The following is a 21,998-nucleotide window of genomic DNA, read 5'->3' on the forward strand; positions in this document are numbered from 1 at the left end:
GTGGGAATGGGGATATTGGGACAGGGACACTCACGTTGCACACTGTGGGAATGGGAATATTGGAACCGGGACACTCACTCTGGACCCTGTGGGAATGGGATATTGGGACAGGGACACTCACTCTGCACACTGTGGGAATGGGGATATTGGGACAGGGACACTCACTCTGGACCCTTTGGGAATGGGATATTGGAACAGGGACACTCACTCTGCACACTGTGGGAATGGGGATATTGGGACAGGGACACTCACTCTGAACACTGTGGGAATGGGGATATTGGGACAGGGACACTCACTCTGCACACTGTGGGAATGGGATATTGGGACAGGACACTCACTCTGGACACAGTGGGAATGGGGATATTGGGACAGGGACACTCTCTCTGCACACTGTGGGAATGGGGATATTGGGACAGGACACTCACTCTGGACACTGTGGGAATGTGGATATATGGGACAGGGACACTCACTCTGGATCCTGTGGGAATGGGGATATTGGGACAGGGACACTCACTCTGGACACTGTGGGAATGGGGATATTGGGACAGGACACTCACTCTGGACACTGTGGGAATGGGGATATTGGGACAGGGACACTCACTCTGCACACTGTGGGAATGGGGATATTGGGACAGGACACTCACTCTGGACACTGTGGGAATGGGGATATATGGGACAGGGACACTCACTCTGCACACTGTGGGAATGGGGATATTGGGACAGGGACACTCACTCTGCACAGTGTGGGAATGGGGATATTGGGACAGGGACACTCACTCTGCACACTGTGGGAATGGGATATTGGGACAGGGACACTCACACTGGACACTGTGGGATTGGGGATATTGGGACAGGGACACTGACTCTGCACACTGTGGGAATGGGATATTGGGACAGGGGCACTCACTCTGGACACTTTGGGAATGGGGATATTGGGACAGGGACACTCACTCTGCACACTGTGGGAATGGGGATTTTGGGACAGGGACACTCACTCTGGACACTGTGGGAATGGGGATATAGGGACAGGGACACTCACTCTGGACCCTGTGGGAATGGGGATATTGGGACAGGGACACTCACTCTGCACAATGTGGGAATGGGATATTGGGACAGGGGCACTCACTCTGGACACTGTGGGAATGGGGATATTGGGACAGGGACACTCACTCTGCACACTGTGGGATTGGGATATTGGGACAGGGACACTCACTCTGCACACTGTGGGAATGGGATATTGGGACAGGGACACTCACTCTGGACCCTGTGGGAATGGGATATTGGGACAGGGACACTCACTCTGCACACTGTGGGAATGGGGATATTGGGACAGGGACACTCACTCTGGATCCTTTGGGAATGGGATATTGGAACAGGGACACTCACTCTGCACACTGTGGGAATGGGGATATTGGGACAGGGACACTCACTCTGCACACTGGGGGAATGGGGATATTGGGACAGGGACACTCACTCTGCACACTGTGGGAATGGGATATTGGGACAGGACACTCACTCTGGACACAGTGGGAATGGGGATATTGGGACAGGGACACTCTCTCTGCACACTGTGGGAATGGGGATATTGGGACAGGACACTCACTCTGCACACTGTGGGAATGGGGATATTGGGACAGGGACACTCACTCAGCACACTGTGGGAATGGGATATTGGGACAGGGACACTCACTCTGCACACTGTGGGATTGGGATATTGGGACAGGGACACTCACTCTGCACACTGTGGGATTGGGGATATTGGGACAGGGACACTCACTCTGGACACTGTGGGAATGGGGATATTGGGACAGGGACACTCACTCTGGACACTGAGGGAAAGGGGAAATTGGGACAGGGACACTCTCTCTGCACACTGTGGGATTGGGATATTGGGACAGGGACACTCACTCTGGACACTGTGGGAATGGGGATATTGGGACAGGGACTATCACTCTGCACACTGTGGGAATGGGGATATTGGGACAGGGACACACTCTGCACACAGTGGGATTGGGATATTGGGACAGGGACACTCACTCTGGACACTGTGGGAATGGGGATATTGGGACAGGGACACTCACTCTGGACACTGTGGGAATGGGGATATTGGGACAGGGACACTCACTCTGCACACTGTGGGAATGGGGATATTGGAACAGGGACACTCACTCTGCACACTGTGGGAATGGGGATATTGGGACAGGGACACTCACGCTGCACACTGTGGGAATGGGGATATTGGAACCGGGACACTCACTCTGGACCCTGTGGGAATGGGATATTGGGACAGGGACACTCACTCTGCACACTGTGGGAATGGGATATTGGGACAGAGGCACTCACTCTGGACACTGTGGGAATGGGGATATTGGGACAGGGACACTCACTCTGCACACTGTGGGAATGGGGATATTGGGACAGGGATACTCACACTGCACACTGTGGGATTGGGATATTGGGACAGGGACACTCACTCTGCACACTGTGGGAATGGGATATTGGGACAGGACACTCACTCTGGACACTGTGGGAATGGGATATTGGGACAGGGACACTCACTCTGCACACTGTGGGAATGGGGATATTGGGACAGGGACACTCACTCTGCACACTGTGGGATTGGGATATTGGGACAGGGACACTCACTCTGCACACTGTGGGAATGGGGATATTGGGACAGGGACACTCACTCTGCACACTGTGGGAATGGGGATATTGGGACAGGGACACTCACTCTGCACACTGTGGGAATGGGATATTGGGACAGGGACACTCACACTGGACACTGTGGGATTGGGGATATAGGGACAGGGACACTCACTCTGGATCCTGTGGGAATGGGGATATTGGGACAGGGACACTCACTCTGGACACTCTGGGAATGGGGATATAGGGACAGGGACACTCACTCTGGACCCTGTGGGAATGGGGATATTGGGACAGGGACACTCACTCTGCACACTGTTGGAATTGGGCTAATGGGACAGCACACTCACTCTGGACACTGTGGGATTGGGGATATTGGGACAGGGACACTCACTCTGCACACTGTGGGAATGGGATATTGGGACAGGGGCACTCACTCTGGACACTTTGGGAATGGGGATATTGGGACAGGGACACTCTGCACACTGTGGGAATGGGATATTGGGACAGGGGCACTCACTCTGGACACTGTGGGAATGGGGATATTGGGACAGGGACACTCACTCTGCAAACTGTGGGAATGGGATATTTGGACAGGGACACTCACTCTGCACACTGTGGGATTGGGGATATTGGGACAGGGACACTCACTCTGCACACTATGGGATTGGGATATTGGGACAGGGACACCCACTCTGGACCCTGTGGGAATGGGGATATTGGGACAGGGACACTCACTCTGCACACTGTGGGAATGGGGATATTGGAACAGGGACACTCACTCTGCACACTGTGGGAATGGGGATATTGGGACAGGGACACTCACTCTGCACACTGTGGGAATGGGAATATTGGAACCGGGACACTCACTCTGGACCCTGTGGGAATGGGATATTGGGACAGGGACACTCACTCTGCACACTGTGGGAATGGGGATATTGGGACAGGGACACTCACTCTGGACCCTTTGGGAATGGGATATTGGAACAGGGACACTCACTCTGCACACTGTGGGAATGGGGATATTGGGACAGGGACACTCACTCTGCACACTGTGGGAATGGGGATATTGGGACAGGACACTCACTCTGGACACTGTGGGAATGGGGATATATGGGACAGGGACACTCACTCTGCACACTGTGGGAATGGGGATATTGGGACAGGGACACTCACTCTGCACAGTGTGGGAATGGGGATATTGGGACAGGGACACTCACTCTGCACACTGTGGGAATGGGATATTGGGACAGGGACACTCACACTGGACACTGTGGGATTCGGGATATTGGGACAGGGACACTGACTCTGCACACTGTGGGAATGGGATATTGGGACAGGGGCACTCACTCTGGACACTTTGGGAATGGGGATATTGGGACAGGGACACTCACTCTGCACACTGTGGGAATGGGGATTTTGGGACAGGGACACTCACTCTGGACACTGTGGGAATGGGGATACTGGGACAGGGACACTCACTCTGCACACTGTGGGAATGGGATATTGGGACAGGGGCACTCACTCTGGACACTGTGGGAATGGGGATATTGGGACAGGGACACTCACTCTGCACACTGTGGGATTGGGATATTGGGACAGGGACACTCACTCTGCACACTGTGGGAATGGGATATTGGGACAGGGACACTCACTCTGGACCCTGTGGGAATGGGATATTGGGACAGGGACACTCGCTCTGCACACTGTGGGAATGGGGATATTGGGACAGGGACACTCACTCTGGATCCTTTGGGAATGGGATATTGGAACAGGGACACTCACTCTGCACACTGTGGGAATGGGGATATTGGGACAGGGACACTCACTCTGCACACTGTGGGAATGGGGATATTGGGACAGGGACACTCACTCTGCACACTGTGGGAATGGGATATTGGGACAGGACACTCACTCTGGACACAGTGGGAATGGGGATATTGGGACAGGGACACTCTCTCTGCACACTGTGGGAATGGGGATATTGGGACAGGACACTCACTCTGCACACTGTGGGAATGGGGATATTGGGACAGGGACACTCACTCAGCACACTGTGGGAATGGGATATTGGGACAGGGACACTCACTCTGCACACTGTGGGATTGGGATATTGGGACAGGGACACTCACTCTGCACACTGTGGGATTGGGGATATTGGGACAGGGACACTCACTCTGGACACTGTGGGATTGGGGATATTGGGACAGGGACACTCACTCTGGACACTGAGGGAAAGGGGATATTGGGACAGGGACACTCTCTCTGCACACTGTGGGATTGGGATATTGGGACAGGGACACTCACTCTGGACACTGTGGGAATGGGGATATTGGGACAGGGACTATCACTCTGCACACTGTGGGAATGGGGATATTGGGACAGGGACACACTCTGCACACAGTGGGATTGGGATATTGGGACAGGGACACTCACTCTGCACACTGTGGGAATGGGGATATTGGGACAGGGACACTCACTCTGGACACTGTGGGAATGGGGATATTGGGACAGGGACACTCACTCTGCACACTGTGGGAATGGGGATATTGGAACAGGGACACTCACTCTGCACACTGTGGGAATGGGGATATTGGGACAGGGACACTCACGCTGCACACTGTGGGAATGGGGATATTGGAACCGGGACACTCACTCTGGACCCTGTGGGAATGGGATATTGGGACAGGGACACTCACTCTGCACACTGTGGGAATGGGATATTGGGACAGAGGCACTCACTCTGGACACTGTGGGAATGGGGATATTGGGACAGGGACACTCACTCTGCACACTGTGGGAATGGGGATATTGGGACAGGGACACTCACTCTGCACACTGTGGGATTGGGATATTGGGACAGGGACACTCACTCTGCACACTGTGGGAATGGGATATTGGGACAGGACACTCACTCTGGACACTGTGGGTATGGGGATATTGGGACAGCGACACTCACTCTGCACACTGTGGGAATGGGGATATTGGGACAGGACACTCACTCTGGACACTGTGGGAATGGGGATATATGGGACAGGGACACTCACTCTGGACACTGTGCGAATGGCGATATTGGGACAGGGACACTCACTCTGCACACTGTGGGAATGGGGATATTGGGACAGGGACACTCACTCTGCACACTGTGGGAATGGGATATTGGGACAGGGACACTCACACTGGACACTGTGGGATTGGGGATATAGGGACAGGGACACTCACTCTGGATCCTGTGGGAATGGGGATATATGGGACAGGGACACTCACTCTGGACACTGTGGGAATGGGGATATAGGGACAGGGACACTCACTCTGGACCCTGTGGGAATGGGGATATTGGGACAGGGACACTCACTCTGCACACTGTTGGAATGGGATATTGGGACAGGGGCACTCACTCTGGACACTTTGGGAATGGGGATATTGGGACAGGGACACTCACTCTGCACACTGTGGGAATGGGATATTGGGACAGGGGCACTCACTCTGGACACTGTGGGAATGGGGATATTGGGACAGGGACACTCACTCTGCAAACTGTGGGAATGGGATATTTGGACAGGGACACTCACTCTGCACACTGTGGGATTGGGGATATTGGGACAGGGACACTCACTCTGCACACTATGGGATTGGGATATTGGGACAGGGACACCCACTCTGGACCCTGTGGGAATGGGGATATTGGGACAGGGACACTCACTCTGCACACTGTGGGAATGGGGATATTGGGACAGGGACACTCACTCTGCACACTGTGGGAATGGGGATATTGGGACAGGGACACTCACGCTGCACACTGTGGGAATGGGGATATTGGAACCGGGACACTCACTCTGGACCCTGTGGGAATGGGATATTGGGACAGGGACACTCACTCTGCACACTGTGGGAATGGGGATATTGGGACAGGGACACTCACTCTGGACCCTTTGGGAATGGGATATTGGAACAGGGACACTCACTCTGCACACTGTGGGAATGGGGATATTGGGACAGGGACACTCACTCTGCACACTGTGGGAATGGGGATATTGGGACAGGGACACTCACTCTGCACACTGTGGGAATGGGATATTGGGACAGGACACTCACTCTGGACACAGTGGGAATGGGGATATTGGGACAGGGACACTCTCTCTGCACACTGTGGGAATGGGGATATTGGGACAGGACACTCACTCTGCACACTGTGGGAATGGGGATATTGGGACAGGGACACTCACTCAGCACACTGTGGGAGTGGGATATTTGGACAGGGACACTCACTCTGCACACTGTGGGATTGGGATATTGGGACAGGGACACTCACTCTGCACACTGTGGGAATGGGGATATTGGGACAGGGACACTCACTCTGGACACTGTGGGAATGGGGATATTGGGACAGGGACACTCACTCTGGACACTGTGGGAAAGGGGATATTGGGACAGGGACACTCTCTCTGCACACTGTGGGATTGGGATATTGGGACAGGGACACTCACTCTGGACACTGTGGGAATGGGGATATTGGGACAGGGACTATCACTCTGCACACTGTGGGAATGGGGATATTGGGACAGGGACACTCACTCTGGACACTGTGGGAATGGGGATATTGGGACAGGGACACTCACTCTGCACACTGTGGGAATGGGGATATTGGAACAGGGACACTCACTCTGCACACTGTGGGAATGGGGATATTGGGACAGGGACACTCACGCTGCACACTGTGGGAATGGGGATATTGGAACCGGGACACTCACTCTGGACCCTGTGGGAATGGGATATTGGGACAGGGACACTCACTCTGCACACTGTGGGAATGGGATATTGGGACAGAGGCACTCACTCTGGACACTGTGGGAATGGGGATATTGGGACAGGGACACTGACTCTGCACACTGTGGGAATGGGATATTGGGACAGGGGCACTCACTCTGGACACTTTGGGAATGGGGATATTGGGACAGGGACACTCACTCTGCACACTGTGGGAATGGGGATTTTGGGACAGGGACACTCACTCTGGACACTGTGGGAATGGGGATATAGGTACAGGGACACTCACTCTGGACCCTGTGGGAATGGGGATATTGGGACAGGGACACTCACTCTGCACACTGTGGGAATTGGGCTATTGGGACAGGACACTCACTCTGGACACTGTGGGATTGGGGATATTGGGACAGGGACACTCACTCTGCACACTGTGGGAATGGGATATTGGGACAGGGGCACTCACTCTGGACACTTTGGGAATGGGGTATTGGGACAGGGACACTCACTCTGCACACTGTGGGAATGGGATATTGGGACAGGGGCACTCACTCTGGACACTGTGGGAATGGGGATACTGGGACAGGGACACTCACTCTGCACACTGTGGGAATGGGATATTGGGACAGGGGCACTCACTCTGGACACTGTGGGAATGGGGATATTGGGACAGGGACACTCACTCTGCACACTGTGGGATTGGGATATTGGGACAGGGACACTCACTCTGCACACTGTGGGAATGGGATATTGGGACAGGGACACTCACTCTGGACCCTGTGGGAATGGGATATTGGGACAGGGACACTCACTCTGCACACTGTGGGAATGGGGATATTGGGACAGGGACACTCACTCTGGATCCTTTGGGAATGGGATATTGGAACAGGGACACTCACTCTGCACACTGTGGGAATGGGGATATTGGGACAGGGACACTCACTCTGCACACTGTGGGAATGGGGATATTGGGACAGGGACACTCACTCTGCACACTGTGGGAATGGGATATTGGGACAGGACACTCACTCTGGACACAGTGGGAATGGGGATATTGGGACAGGGACACTCTCTCTGCACACTGTGGGAATGGGGATATTGGGACAGGACACTCACTCTGCACACTGTGGGAATGGGGATATTGGGACAGGGACACTCACTCAGCACACTGTGGGAATGGGATATTGGGACAGGGACACTCACTCTGCACACTGTGGGATTGGGATATTGGGACAGGGACATACACTCTGCACACTGTGGGATTGGGGATATTGGGACAGGGACACTCACTCTGGACACTGAGGGAAAGGGGATATTGTGACAGGGACACTCTCTCTGCACACTGTGGGATTGGGATATTGGGACAGGGACACTCACTCTGAACACTGTGGGAATGGGGATATTGGGACAGGGACTATCACTCTGCACACTGTGGGAATGGGGATATTGGGACAGGGACACACTCTGCACACAGTGGGATTGGGATATTGGGACAGGGACACTCACTCTGCACACTGTGGGAATGGGGATATTGGGACAGGGACACTCACTCTGGACACTGTGGGAATGGGGATATTGGGACAGGGACACTCACTCTGCACACTGTGGGAATGGGGATATTGGAACAGGGACACTCACTCTGCACACTGTGGGAATGGGGATATTGGGACAGGGACACTCACGCTGCACACTGTGGGAATGGGGATATTGGAACCGGGACACTCACTCTGGACCCTGTGGGAATGGGATATTGGGACAGGGACACTCACTCTGCACACTGTGGGAATGGGATATTGGGACAGAGGCACTCACTCTGGACACTGTGGGAATGGGGATATTGGGACAGGGACACTCACTCTGCACACTGTGGGAATGGGGATATTGGGACAGGGACACTCACTCTGCACACTGTGGGATTGGGATATTGGGACAGGGACACTCACTCTGCACACTGTGGGAATGGGATATTGGGACAGGACACTCACTCTGGACACTGTGGGAATGGGGATATTGGGACAGCGACACTCACTCTGCACACTGTGGGAATGGGGATATTGGGACAGGACACTCACTCTGGACACTGTGGGAATGGGGATATATGGGACAGGGACACTCACTCTGGACACTGTGCGAATGGCGATATTGGGACAGGGACACTCACTCTGCACACTGTGGGAATGGGGATATTGGGACAGGGACACTCACTCTGCACACTGTGGGAATGGGATATTGGGACAGGGACACTCACACTGGACACTGTGGGATTGGGGATATAGGGACAGGGACACTCACTCTGGATCCTGTGGGAATGGGGATATTGGGACAGGGACACTCACTCTGGACACTGTGGGAATGGGGATATAGGGACAGGGACACTCACTCTGGACCCTGTGGGAATGGGGATATTGGGACAGGGACACTCACTCTGCACACTGTTGGAATTGGGCTAATGGGACAGCACACTCACTCTGGACACTGTGGGATTGGGGATATTGGGACAGGGACACTCACTCTGCACACTGTGGGAATGGGATATTGGGACAGGGGCACTCACTCTGGACACTTTGGGAATGGGGATATTGGGACAGGGACACTCACTCTGCACACTGTGGGAATGGGATATTGGGACAGGGGCACTCACTCTGGACACTGTGGGAATGGGGATATTGGGACAGGGACACTCACTCTGCAAACTGTGGGAATGGGATATTTGGACAGGGACACTCACTCTGCACACTGTGGGATTGGGGATATTGGGACAGGGACACTCACTCTGCACACTATGGGATTGGTATATTGGGACAGGGACACCCACTCTGGACCCTGTGGGAATGGGGATATTGGGACAGGGACACTCACTCTGCACACTGTGGGAATGGGGATATTGGAACAGGGACACTCACTCTGCACACTGTGGGAATGGGGATATTGGGACAGGGACACTCACTCTGCACACTGTGGGAATGGGAATATTGGAACCGGGACACTCACTCTGGACCCTGTGGGAATGGGATATTGGGACAGGGACACTCACTCTGCACACTGTGGGAATGGGGATATTGGGACAGGGACACTCACTCTGGACCCTTTGGGAATGGGATATTGGAACAGGGACACTCACTCTGCACACTGTGGGAATGGGGATATTGGGACAGGGACACTCACTCTGCACACTGTGGGAATGGGATATTGGGACAGGACACTCACTCTGGACACAGTGGGAATGGGGATATTGGGACAGGGACACTCTCTCTGCACACTGTGGGAATGGGGATATTGGGACAGGACACTCACTCTGGACACTGTGGGAATGTGGATATATGGGACAGGGACACTCACTCTGGATCCTGTGGGAATGGGGATATTGGGACAGGGACACTCACTCTGGACACTGTGGGAATGGGGATATTGGGACAGGACACTCACTCTGGACACTGTGGGAATGGGGATATTGGGACAGGGACACTCACTCTGCACACTGTGGGAATGGGGATATTGGGACAGGACACTCACTCTGGACACTGTGGGAATGGGGATATATGGGACAGGGACACTCACTCTGCACACTGTGGGAATGGGGATATTGGGACAGGGACACTCACTCTGCACAGTGTGGGAATGGGGATATTGGGACAGGGACACTCACTCTGCACACTGTGGGAATGGGATATTGGGACAGGGACACTCACACTGGACACTGTGGGAATGGGATATTGGGACAGGGACACTCACTCTGCACACTGTGGGAATGGGATATTGGGACAGGGGCACTCACTCTGGACACTTTGGGAATGGGGATATTGGGACAGGGACACTCACTCTGCACACTGTGGGAATGGGGATTTTGGGACAGGGACACTCACTCTGGACACTGTGGGAATGGGGATATAGGGACAGGGACACTCACTCTGGACCCTGTGGGAATGGGGATATTGGGACAGGGACACTCACTCTGCACACTGTGGGAATTGGGCTATTGGGACAGGACACTCACTCTGGACACTGTGGGATTGGGGATATTGGGACAGGGACACTCACTCTGCACACTGTGGGAATGGGATATTGGGACGGGGCACTCACTCTGGACACTTTGGGAATGGGGTATTGGGACAGGGACACTCACTCTGCACACTGTGGGAATGGGATATTGGGACATGGGCACTCACTCTGGACACTGTGGGAATGGGGATACTGGGACAGGGACACTCACTCTGCACACTGTGGGAATGGGATATTGGGACAGGGGCACTCACTCTGGACACTGTGGGAATGGGGATATTGGGACAGGGACACTCACTCTGCACACTGTGGGATTGGGATATTGGGACAGGGACACTCACTCTGCACACTGTGGGAATGGGATATTGGGACAGGGACACTCACTCTGGACCCTGTGGGAATGGGGATATTGGGACAGGGACACTCACTCTGCACACTGTGGGATTGGGATGTTGAGACAGGGACACTCACTCTGCACACTGTGGGAATGGGGATATTGGGACAGGGACACTCACTCTGGATCCTGTGGGAATGGGGATATTGGGACAGGGACACTCACTCTGGACACTGTGGGAATGGGGATATTGGGACAGGGACACTCACTCTGGACCCTGTGGGAATGGGGATATTGGGACAGGGACACTCACTCTGCACACTGTTGGAATTGGGCGAATGGGACAGCACACTCACTCTGGACACTGTGGGATTGGGGATATTGGGACAGGGACACTCACTCTGCACACTGTGGGAATGGGATATTGGGACAGGGGCACTCACTCTGGACACTTTGGGAATGGGGATATTGGGACAGGGACACTCACTCTGCACACTGTGGGAATGGGATATTGGGACAGGGGCACTCACTCTGGACACTGTGGGAATGGGGATATTGGGACAGGGACACTCACTCTGCAAACTGTGGGAATGGGATATTTGGACAGGGACACTCACTCTGCACACTGTGGGATTGGGGATATTGGGACAGGGACACTCACTCTGCACACTATGGGATTGGGATATTGGGACAGGGACACCCACTCTGGACCCTGTGGGAATGGGGATATTGGGACAGGGACACTCACTCTGCACACTGTGGGAATGGGGATATTGGGACAGGGACACTCACTCTGCACACTGTGGAAATGGGGATATTGGGACAGGGACACTCACGCTGCACACTGTGGGAATGGGGATATTGGAACCGGGACACTCACTCTGGACCCTGTGGGAATGGGATATTGGGACAGGGACACTCACTCTGCACACTGTGGGAATGGGGATATTGGGACAGGGACACACACTCTGGACCCTTTGGGAATGGGATATTGGAACAGGGACACTCACTCTGCACACTGTGGGAATGGGGATATTGGGACAGGGACACTCACTCTGCACACTGTGGGAATGGGGATATTGGGACAGGGACACTCACTCTGCACACTGTGGGAATGGGATATTGGGACAGGACACTCTCTCTGGACACAGTGGGAATGGGGATATTGGGACAGGGACACTCTCTCTGCACACTGTGGGAATGGGGATATTGGGACAGGACACTCACTCTGCACACTGTGGGAATGGGGATATTGGGACAGGGGCACTCACTCAGCACACTGTGGGAATGGGATATTGGGACAGGGACACTCACTCTGCACACTGTGGGATTGGGATATTGGGACAGGGACACTCACTCTGCACACTGTGGGATTGGGGATATTGGGACAGGGACACTCACTCTGGACACTGTGGGAATGGGGATATTGGGACAGGGACACTCACTCTGGACACTGTGGGAAAGGGGATATTGGGACAGGGACACTCTCTCTGCACACTGTGGGATTGGGATATTGGGACTGGGACACTCACTCTGGACACTGTGGGAATGGGGATATTGGGACAGGGACTATCACTCTGCACACTGTGGGAATGGGGATATTGGGACAGGGACACACTCTGCACACAGTGGGATTGGGATATTGGGACAGGGACACTCACTCTGGACACTGCGGGAATGGGGATATTGGGACAGGGACACTCACTCTGCATACTGTGGGATTGGGATATTGGGATAGGGACACTCACTCTGCACACTGTGGGAATGGGGATATTGGGACAGGGACACTCACTCTGGACACTGTGGGAAAGGGGATATTGGAACAGGGACACTCACTCTGCACACTGTGGGATTGGGATATTGGGACAGGGACACTCACTCTGGACACTGTGGGAATGGGATATTGGGACAGGGACAATCACTCTGCACACTGTGGGAATGGGGATATTGGGACAGGAACACTCACTCTGCACACTGTGGGAATGGGATATTGGGACAGGGACACTCACTCTGGACCCTGTGGGAATGGGGATATTGGGACAGGGACACTCACTCTGCACAGTGTGGGATTGGGATGTTGAGACAGGGACACTCACTCTGCACACTGTGGGAATGGGGATATTGGGACAGGGACACTCACTCTGGATCCTGTGGGAATGGGGATATTGGGACAGGGACACTCACACTGGACACTGTGGGATTGGGGATATAGGGACAGGGACACTCACTCTGGATCCTGTGGGAATGGGGATATTGGGACAGGGACACTCACTCTGGACACTGTGGGAATGGGGATATAGGGACAGGGACACTCACTCTGGACCCTGTGGGAATGGGGATATTGGGACAGGGACACTCACTCTGCACACTGTTGGAATTGGGCTAATGGGACAGCACACTCACTCTGGACACTGTGGGATTGGGGATATTGGGACAGGGACACTCACTCTGCACACTGTGGGAATGGGATATTGGGACAGGGGCACTCACTCTGGACACTTTGGGAATGGGGATATTGGGACAGGGACACTCACTCTGCACACTGTGGGAATGGGATATTGGGACAGGGGCACTCACTCTGGACACTGTGGGAATGGGGATATTGGGACAGGGACACTCACTCTGCAAACTGTGGGAATGGGATATTTGGACAGGGACACTCACTCTGCACACTGTGGGATTGGGGATATTGGGACAGGGACACTCACTCTGCACACTATGGGATTGGGATATTGGGACAGGGACACCCACTCTGGACCCTGTGGGAATGGGGATATTGGGACAGGGACACTCACTCTGCACACTGTGGGAATGGGGATATTGGGACAGGGACACTCACTCTGCACACTGTGGGAATGGGGATATTGGGACAGGGACACTCACGCTGCACACTGTGGGAATGGGGATATTGGAACCGGGACACTCACTCTGGACCCTGTGGGAATGGGATATTGGGACAGGGACACTCACTCTGCACACTGTGGGAATGGGGATATTGGGACAGGGACACTCACTCTGGACCCTTTGGGAATGGGATATTGGAACAGGGACACTCACTCTGCACACTGTGGGAATGGGGATATTGGGACAGGGACACTCACTCTGCACACTGTGGGAATGGGGATATTGGGACAGGGACACTCACTCTGCACACTGTGGGAATGGGATATTGGGACAGGACACTCACTCTGGACACAGTGGGAATGGGGATATTGGGACAGGGACACTCTCTCTGCACACTGTGGGAATGGGGATATTGGGACAGGACACTCACTCTGCACACTGTGGGAATGGGGATATTGGGACAGGGACACTCACTCAGCACACTGTGGGAGTGGGATATTTGGACAGGGACACTCACTCTGCACACTGTGGGATTGGGATATTGGGACAGGGACACTCACTCTGCACACTGTGGGAATGGGGATATTGGGACAGGGACACTCACTCTGGACACTGTGGGAATGGGGATATTGGGACAGGGACACTCACTCTGGACACTGTGGGAAAGGGGATATTGGGACAGGGACACTCTCTCTGCACACTGTGGGATTGGGATATTGGGACAGGGACACTCACTCTGGACACTGTGGGAATGGGGATATTGGGACAGGGACTATCACTCTGCACACTGTGGGAATGGGGATATTGGGACAGGGACACACTCTGCACACAGTGGGATTGGGATATTGGGACAGGGACACTCACTCTGCACACTGTGGGAATGGGGATATTGGGACAGGGACACTCACTCTGGACACTGTGGGAATGGGGATATTGGGACAGGGACACTCACTCTGCACACTGTGGGAATGGGGATATTGGAACAGGGACACTCACTCTGCACACTGTGGGAATGGGGATATTGGGACAGGGACACTCACGCTGCACACTGTGGGAATGGGGATATTGGAACCGGGACACTCACTCTGGACCCTGTGGGAATGGGATATTGGGACAGGGACACTCACTCTGCACACTGTGGGAATGGGATATTGGGACAGAGGCACTCACTCTGGACACTGTGGGAATGGGGATATTGGGACAGGGACACTCACTCTGCATATTGTGGGAATGGGGATATTGGGACAGGGACACTCACTCTGCACACTGTGGGATTGGGATATTGGGACAGGGACACTCACTCTGCACACTGTGGGAATGGGATATTGGGACAGGACACTCACTCTGGACACTGTGGGAATGGGGATATTGGGACAGCGACACTCACTCTGCACACTGTGGGAATGGGGATATTGGGACAGGACACTCACTCTGGACACTGTGGGAATGGGGATATATGGGACAGGGACACTCACTCTGGACACTGTGCGAATGGCGATATTGGGACAGGGACACTCACTCTGCACACTGTGGGAATGGGGATATTGGGACAGGGACACTCACTCTGCACACTGTGGGAATGGGATATTGGGACAGGGACACTCACACTGGACACTGTGGGATTGGGGATATAGGGACAGGGACACTCACTCTGGATCCTGTGGGAATGGGGATATTGGGACAGGGACACTCACTCTGGACACTGTGGGAATGGGGATATAGGGACAGGGACACTCACTCTGGACCCTGTGGGAATGGGGATATTGGGACAGGGACACTCACTCTGCACACTGTTGGAATTGGGCTAATGGGACAGCACACTCACTCTGGACACTGTGGGATTGGGGATATTGGGACAGGGACACTCACTCTGCACACTGTGGGAATGGGATATTGGGACAGGGGCACTCACTCTGGACACTTTGGGAATGGGGATATTGGGACAGGGACACTCACTCTGCACACTGTGGGAATGGGATATTGGGACAGGGGCACTCACTCTGGACACTGTGGGAATGGGGATATTGGGACAGGGACACTCACTCTGCAAACTGTGGGAATGGGATATTTGGACAGGGACACTCACTCTGCACACTGTGGGATTGGGGATATTGGGACAGGGACACTCACTCTGCACACTATGGGATTGGGATATTGGGACAGGGACACCCACTCTGCACACTGTGGGAATGGGATATTGGGACAGGGGCACTCACTCTGGACACTGTGGGAATGGGGATATTGGGACAGGGACACTCACTCTGCAAACTGTGGGAATGGGATATAGGGACAGGGGCACTCACTCTGGACACTTTGGGAATGGGGTATTGGGACAGGGACACTCACTCTGCACACTGTGGGAATGGGATATTGGGACAGGGGCACTCACTCTGGACACTGTGGGAATGGGGATACTGGGACAGGGACACTCACTCTGCACACTGTGGGAATGGGATATTGGGACAGGGGCACTCACTCTGGACACTGTGGGAATGGGGATATTGGGACAGGGACACTCACTCTGCACACTGTGGGATTGGGATATTGGGACAGGGACACTCACTCTGCACACTGTGGGAATGGGATATTGGGACAGGACACTCACTCTGGACACAGTGGGAATGGGGATATTGGGACAGGGACACTCTCTCTGCACACTGTGGGAATGGGGATATTGGGACAGGACACTCACTCTGGACACTGTGGGAATGTGGATATATGGGACAGGGACACTCACTCTGGATCCTGTGGGAATGGGGATATTGGGACAGGGACACTCACTCTGCACACTGTGGGAATGGGATATTGGGACAGGGGCACTCACTCTGGACACTGTGGGAATGGGGATATTGGGACAGGACACTCACTCTGCAAACTGTGGGAATGGGATATTTGGACAGGGACACTCACTCTGCACACTGTGTGATTGGGGATATTGGGACAGGGACACTCACTCTGCACACTATGGGATTGGGATATTGGGACAGGGACACCCACTCTGGACCCTGTGGGAATGGGGATATTGGGACAGGGACACTCACTCTGCACACTGTGGGAATGGGGATATTGGAACAGGGACACTCACTCTGCGCACTGTGGGAATGGGGATATTGGGACAGGGACACTCACGTTGCACACTGTGGGAATGGGAATATTGGAACCGGGACACTCACTCTGGACCCTGTGGGAATGGGATATTGGGACAGGGACACTCACTCTGCACACTGTGGGAATGGGGATATTGGGACAGGGACACTCACTCTGGACCCTTTGGGAATGGGATATTGGAACAGGGACACTCACTCTGCACACTGTGGGAATGGGGATATTGGGACAGGGACACTCACTCTGCACACTGTGGGAATGGGGATATTGGGACAGGGACACTCACTCTGCACACTGTGGGAATGGGATATTGGGACAGGACACTCACTCTGGACACAGTGGGAATGGGGATATTGGGACAGGGACACTCTCTCTGCACACTGTGGGAATGGGGATATTGGGACAGGACACTCACTCTGGACACTGTGGGAATGTGGATATATGGGACAGGGACACTCACTCTGGATCCTGTGGGAATGGGGATATTGGGACAGGGACACTCACTCTGGACACTGTGGGTTTGGGGATATTGGGACAGGGACACTCACACTGGACACTGTGGGATTGGGGATATTGGGACAGGGACACTCACTCTGCACACTGTGGGAATGGGATATTGGGACAGGGGCACACACTCTGGACACTTTGGGAATGGGGATATTGGGACAGGGACACTCACTCTGCACACTGTGGGAATGGGGATTTTGGGACAGGGACACTCACTCTGGACACTGTGGGAATGGGGATATAGGGACAGGGACACTCACTCTGGACCCTGTGGGAATGGGGATATTGGGACAGGGACACTCACTCTGCACACTGTGGGATTGGGATATTGGGACAGGGACACTCACTCGGCGCACTGTGGGAATGGGGATATTGGGACAGGGACACTCACTCTGCACACTGTGGGAATGGGATATTGGGACAGGGGCACTCACTCTGGACACTGTGGGAATGGGGATATTGGGACAGGGACACTCACTCTGCACACTGTGGGATTGGGATATTGGGACAGGGACACTCACTCTGCACACTGTGGGAATGGGATATTGGGACAGGGACACTCACGCTGCACACTGTGGGAATGGGGATATTGGGACAGGGACACTCACTCTGCACACTGTGGGATTGGGATATTGGGACAGGGACACTCACTCTGCACACTGTGGGAATGGGGATATTGGGACAGGAACACTCACTCTGCACACTGTGGGAATGGGGATATTGGGACAGGGACACTCACTCTGCACACTGTGGGATTGGGATATTGGGACAGGGACACTCACTCGGCGCACTGTGGGAATGGGGATATTGGGACAGGGACACTCACTCTGCACACTGTGGGAATGGGGATATTGGGACAGGGACACTCACTCTGCACACTGTGGGAATGGGGATATTGGGACAGGGACACTCACTCTGCACACTTTGGGAATGGGGATATAGGGACAGGGACACTCATTCTGGACCCTGTGGGAATGGGGATATTGGGACAGGGACACTCACTCTGCACACTGTGGGAATTGGGCTATTGGGACAGGACACTCACTCTGGACACTGTGGGATTGGGGATATTGGGACAGGGACACTCACTCTGCACACTGTGGGAATGGGATATTGGGACAGGGGCACTCACTCTGGACACTTTGGGAATGGGGATATTGGGACAGGGACACTCACTCTGCACACTGTGGGAATGGGATATTGGGACAGGGGCACTCACTCTGGACACTGTGGGAAAGGGGATACTGGGACAGGGACACTCACTCTGCACACTGTGGGAATGGGATATTGGGACAGGGGCACTCACTCTGGACACTGTGGGAATGGGGATATTGGGACAGGACACTCACTCTGGACACTGTGGGAATGGGGATATTGGGACAGGGACACTCACTCTGCACACTGTGGGAATGGGGATATTGGGACAGGACACTCACTCTGGACACTGTGGGAATGGGGATATATGGGACAGGGACACTCACTCTGCACACTGTGGGAATGGGGATATTGGGACAGGGACACTCACTCTGCACACTGTGGGAATGGGGATATTGGAACAGGGACACTCACTCTGCACACTGTGGGAATGGGATATTGGGACAGGGACACTCACACTGGACACTGTGGGATTGGGGATATTGGGACAGGGACACTCACTCTGCACACTGTGGGAATGGGATATTGGGACAGGGGCACTCACTCTGGACACTTTGGGAATGGGGATATTGGGACAGGGACACTCACTCTGCACACTGTGGGAATGGGGATTTTGGGACAGGGACACTCACTCTGGACACTGTGGGAATGGGGATATAGGGACAGGGACACTCACTCTGGACCCTGTGGGAATGGGGATATTGGGACAGGGACACTCACTCTGCACACTGTGGGAATTGGGCTATTGGGACAGGACACTCACTCTGGACACTGTGGGATTGGGGATATTGGGACAGGGACACTCACTCTGCACACTGTGGGAATGGGATATTGGGACAGGGGCACTCACTCTGGACACTTTGGGAATGGGGTATTGGGACAGGGACACTCACTCTGCACACTGTGGGAATGTGAGATTGGGACAGGGGCACTCACTCTGGACACTGTGGGAATGGGGATACTGGGACAGGGACACTCACTCTGCACACTGTGGGAATGGGATATTGGGACAGGGGCACTCACTCTGGACACTGTGGGAATGGGGATATTGGGACAGGGACACTCACTCTGCACACTGTGGGATTGGGATATTGGGACAGGGACACTCACTCTGCACACTGTGGGAATGGGATATTGGGACAGGGACACTCACTCTCCACACTGTGGGAATGGGGATATTGGGACAGGGACACTCACTCTGCACACTGTGGGATTGGGATATTGGGACAGGGACACTCACTCTGCACACTGTGGGAATGGGGATATTGGGACAGGAACACTCACTCTGCACACTGTGGGAATGGGGATATTGGGACAGGGACACTCACTCTGCACACTGTGGGATTGGGATATTGGGACAGGGACACTCACTCTGCGCACTGTGGGAATGGGGATATTGGGACAGGGACACTCACTCTGCACACTGTGGGAATGGGGATATTGGGACAGGGACACTCACTCTGCACACTGTGGGAATGGGGATATTGGGACAGGGACACTCACTCTGCACACTTTGGGAATGGGGATATAGGGACAGGGACACTCATTCTGGACCCTGTGGGAATGGGGATATTGGGACAGGGACACTCACTCTGCACACTGTGGGAATTGGGCTATTGGGACAGGACACTCACTCTGGACACTGTGGGATTGGGGATATTGGGACAGGGACACTCACTCTGCACACTGTGGGAATGGGATATTGGGACAGGGGCACTCACTCTGGACACTTTGGGAATGGGGATATTGGGACAGGACACTCACTCTGCACACTGTGGGAATGGGATATTGGGACAGGGGCACTCACTCTGGACACTGTGGGAATGGGGATACTGGGACAGGGACACTCACTCTGCACACTGTGGGAATGGGATATTGGGACAGGGGCACTCACTCTGGACACTGTGGGAATGGGGATATTGGGACAGGGACACTCATTCTGCACACTGTGGGAATGGGGATATTGGGACAGGGACACTCACTCTGCACACTGTGGGAATGGGATATTGGGACAGGGACACTCACTCTCCACACTGTGGGAATGGGGATATTGGGACAGGGACACTCACTCTGCACACTGTGGGATTGGGATATTGGGACAGGGACACTCACTCTGCACACTGTGGGAATGGGGATATTGGGACAGGGACACTCACTCTGCATACAGTGGGAATGGGGATATTGGGACAGGGACACTCACTCTGCACACTGTGGGATTGGGATATTGGGACAGGGACACTCACTCTGCACACTGTGGGAATGGGGATATTGGGACAGGGACACTCACTCTGCACACTGTGGGAATGGGGATATTGGGACAGGGACACTCACTCTGGACACTTTGGGAATGGGGATATTTGGACAGGGACACTCACTCTGCACACTTTGGGAATGGGATATTGGGACAGGGGCACTCACTCTGGACACTGTGTGAATGGGGATATTGGGACAGGGACACTCACTCTGCAAACTGTGGGAATGGGATATTGGGACAGGGACACTCACTCTGCACACTGTGGGATTGGGGATACTGGGACAGGGACACTCACTCTGCACACTATGGGATTGGGATATTGGGACAGGGACACCCACTCTGGACTCTGTGGGAATGGGGATATTGGGACAGGGACACTCACTCTGCACA

The sequence above is a fragment of the Chiloscyllium plagiosum genome, unplaced genomic scaffold (genome assembly GCF_037043375.1).
Source record: "Chiloscyllium plagiosum isolate Xiang-an unplaced genomic scaffold, Cpla_swu_hap1 HiC_scaffold_3, whole genome shotgun sequence".
NCBI lineage: Eukaryota > Metazoa > Chordata > Chondrichthyes > Orectolobiformes > Hemiscylliidae > Chiloscyllium > Chiloscyllium plagiosum.